The sequence below is a fragment of the Helianthus annuus genome, chromosome 14 (genome assembly GCF_002127325.2).
Source record: "Helianthus annuus cultivar XRQ/B chromosome 14, HanXRQr2.0-SUNRISE, whole genome shotgun sequence".
NCBI lineage: Eukaryota > Viridiplantae > Streptophyta > Magnoliopsida > Asterales > Asteraceae > Helianthus > Helianthus annuus.
The window spans coordinates 164,700,360-164,704,227 of NC_035446.2; the positions used below are offsets into that span (position 1 = coordinate 164,700,360).

Below are 3,868 nucleotides of genomic sequence, written 5' to 3' on the forward strand. Positions count from 1 at the left end.
TTTTGATATGTGTGAAACATCAACCTAAGCTCGTAAATTTATTATTTGGTTTTTTTAGCCGCTGAGCTTATAGATTCATAACAGTTTGAGTCCTCTGTTATTAAAAAAATTATTTTCAGAAAATCCATTGTAGTGACATAATTGTCATTCCCATGTTACCCTATTTTTATATGATACCCCTTTATTAGTTTCACATGAAAAACTTTAAACACTCCAATTCATCAAATGTAAGTAAATAAACATTCAAAGAAGCTTAATTAGTTCAGTTTCAACGATAATCACATGGTAAAATAACCTCAGTTGGATTCGAAGAGAATGGGTTTACTATTTTAAGTTTCTTCTACATTAAGGTAAGATATAAGACGAATTTTTTTTACTTTAATCAAATTTAATCAACTAATACCAGGTTGTTATAAGTTACTTAAATGCAAAGACCACTCCTTTGAAATGCTTCAAGAAAACTAACTCACGGTGCGTTCCAATCGAGCTTAAACGAGCTCAAGACTAAAAGTTAAATAGTCAAGCATCAAACATGGACAGAACATATTACTAAGTAAAACTTGGTAATCTTGACAGAACTTTCAGACTTGATATCAAAAAACCGTAACATACACCGTAACATACACCGTAACATACACCGTAACATACACCGTAACATACACCGTAACATACACCGTAACATACACTGTAACATACACCGTAACATACAACGTAAACAAGGCGCTGTACTGGTGTAACAAAATTGTGGATCTTTATTGATTGGTGCACTTCAGAATGTAGCTGATAACCCCTTTAGTGTAGCTTTTCGGTTTTCCTTGAAATTCCAGAGCTCGCTAATTACGTAGCTGCCACCACTAGGGTTATATTCATTCAGCTGCAATTGATCGTTCTCATCGATCACTTCCTTATGTGCACCGCACAATCTTCTAGGAGGTTGTCAAGTGTTCTCGCCTTCGTAGTTTGTTTTTGCGTATCTTTACATCCGCAGCCATTCTGTACAATAAAAACATCCATAGTAAGACGAACCGAAATTCATGTGCTGGTATAAATTTTCATACCTACTGTGATGACGAAATGAACGAATGAACCTTTTATTTTAATGGCTGATGTTATTTTTTTTTCACCGTTGATCAAATATTAAAACTACTTATTTTTTGTTCTTAAGTTAATAAGTTAAACTTTAGTTTATTTTTTTATTTCCTGTGTAAACTTTTTTCAGTTCATTACAACTATTAGTATAGTAGTATGCATCAAGGTAAAATCTTTGTGGGTTTAGAATAAGTTAAACAACAGCCTTTGTCCAGAATCTTGTGAAGGTGTGTTATCGGCTTCAAACCCCTCAACAAGGTGTGTTGTTAAACAACATTAAAAACAAAGATGAAAGTAAAGTAGACACAGAGGCATAATACTTAACCATGTAGACACACTTAAAACACATTTATGCACCTGAAAAAAAAAACAAGCTTACTAACTATGCACCGATGTCAAAAGAAGCAAGTTCAACTATTGAATAAGCCCATAAGTATTAGAACACTCATATATAATGTATCAACAGGAGATTACTAACATGTATTTAGTTAAAAATTAAACAACTATTTAAAATTAGTCATAAGTTCAATATAATCAAAATCAACAGAATAGTTCATGTTCTTTCATCACATAAACGCCTGCCTCACAAATAGTAGTCCATATGTTACATCTAACATTCTTCATGTAAAAACACAAGATATAAACGATTTTGAAAGTTGAGTATGCTCAGAAAGGCGTACAACAGGAACAAATATCAAATCTATGAATCGTACTAATACTTTTTCAGACTTTAATCGCAGATTTGCATCCAACAAATAATAGTAATAATAAGCATAAAAAGAAAAAAAAAAAGAAAACCAACAAACAGGTTTCTCTTTGTGTATTGAAGAACCTAGATGAACACAAAACAAAAGTAAATGAAGGTTCATTGTTTTTTCTGATCACAACCCAACCACGAAACCCTAATTATGCCATATACGAATCTGACCTTTGCAGCTTTCCGCGATTTAGCAGTTGAAGATGTGCATTTGCCGGAGTGGTCTCGCCGATCGGAAGTTCACCGTCTTCTCTGTGTCGTGGTGTCTGTGCTTCTTCTCTTCCTCTCTCTCTTTCTCTCTCTCTCTCTCTCTCTGTGTTTTGATCTGATGGATTGAGGGGGTTTGATGTGTATCGAGAAATGGAAGTAGTGGGTGGCTGTTATAATAGCCTATTGACTATTGAGGTGCATGGAGAAACCCAAACGGTGGGTAGATTATAAATGGTGAACGTGATGTTTATCCATAAGGGTAAATATTGTTTTTTGTATATAAATTAAAATTGTTATTTTTTGTTTATAATATTCTTTAGACCGGCCATGAACAAATGGTATAAAATATTGATGTCATCCCGATCCTGATATCGATAATTCTGATCCTGACATGTTTCGGTATTGGAACTGGTATCCACATTTTGGTTTTTTCGTTATCGGTATGGTGTTGTACCGGTAAAATACCGATATTTTCCCTTAAAATTCTGATATCTAACCGAACCGACATGTTTCTGTATTTGTATCATGTATTCATGAAATTTCGGATAGGAATTATCGGTGTCGGGGTGGGATCGGGACGGGATCGGTATTCGCTCATCCCCACTTTAGTTTTGTGTTCACTTAATGTGTGCGTTTGTAATTTTTATTTTGACCTGCTTTTAAGTTTTTGGCTTCTTAAAATTTAATATGTCATTTCTGTAGTGTTTGGATAATGTTTTTGCAAAATATGTTTCACTGGTTTTAAAATTAAAAAAAAAGTTCGATTGTTGTACTATTTTCAAATAGGAGATGGAAACGAGGAAAAGGAGAAGTAAACCGAAAAACCATGAATATACATTGTCTTTGTTTGTTACCTTAGCGTAACCCGTCCAACGGACGGGTATTAAACTAGTTTCTTTGGTTTTCACATTTGAATTCATTTCGATTTTAAATTCGCAATGAAAAAGTCCTAACAGAGAACCAAAAATCTTGATTCGATGAACCCATCGATAGAATTTCCTGATCACCCTTATCTGCAGAGGGTAAAACCAAACAAAGCCACAATCACCCTTATCTGCAGAATTTCCGGATCACATACCAATACAGAATAAGCATCAAATAATAGAATAAAATTAAAAAGCAACTCCACAAATAATTTGTCACCTTGTTTTTCTGTATTCTTTTCAACCTCTTTCAGCAAACGGAAAAAAAAATTATTTAAAAAAAGTTTACATATCTTTGTAAGAAGAGTAAACATACAAGGATCTATATCTATTTATCTATCTATACCTAATAAACAGATAACTAGTTGTACCACATGTTATACATATGTAAGCATAAAATTATGTGATTCGTTTCTTTTATTTAATACACTAGTATTAAGCCTCTGCGTTGCAGCGGTTGGTGTAAAACTATGTCAAGTAGTACCAATGCTATACCACTGTCAGCTACCACCAACATCGGAAAAGCTCGTAAAAACAAATTAAATAAAAACGAAAAAAATAATGTCGAGCGAAAAGCAGACGTAAAATCTTTGAATCACGAATGCTCGTTGCAGAGAAATTAAACCGAAACGTAAAACATAGAAAAAAAATAACTAAGTCAATCCAGAACCCGCGCGTTGGTCGAACTTGTTAAACGGAGAAAAATAGATGTGCTGTGACGGCCAGTCAAACTGGAAAAATATACGAAAAAAATGTTGAACCCCACACGCACGTTACGGTGCATTAACTCACAAAATTTAGAACGAAACGAAAAACTTGGGAAAAATGATAAGTATTGTGGACCAAAATTGAAAATAAAAAAGAGTTGAGATTAAATTGCAAAAGATGA

At 33.6% G+C, this 3,868-nt stretch overlaps 1 long non-coding RNA gene across 1 annotated transcript; it reads right to left on the reverse strand.

Annotated features, from left to right (window-relative positions):
- Nucleotides 1-569: 569 nt before the first annotated feature.
- LOC110883454 lies at nucleotides 570-2,239 on the reverse strand. Its single transcript, XR_002560473.1, has 2 exons — nucleotides 2,018-2,239; nucleotides 570-993 (listed from the first exon to the last, which is right to left on the reverse strand). It is a non-coding gene; the product is annotated as an uncharacterized LOC110883454 (long non-coding RNA).
- Between the last annotated feature and the right edge of the window lie 1,629 nt (nucleotides 2,240-3,868).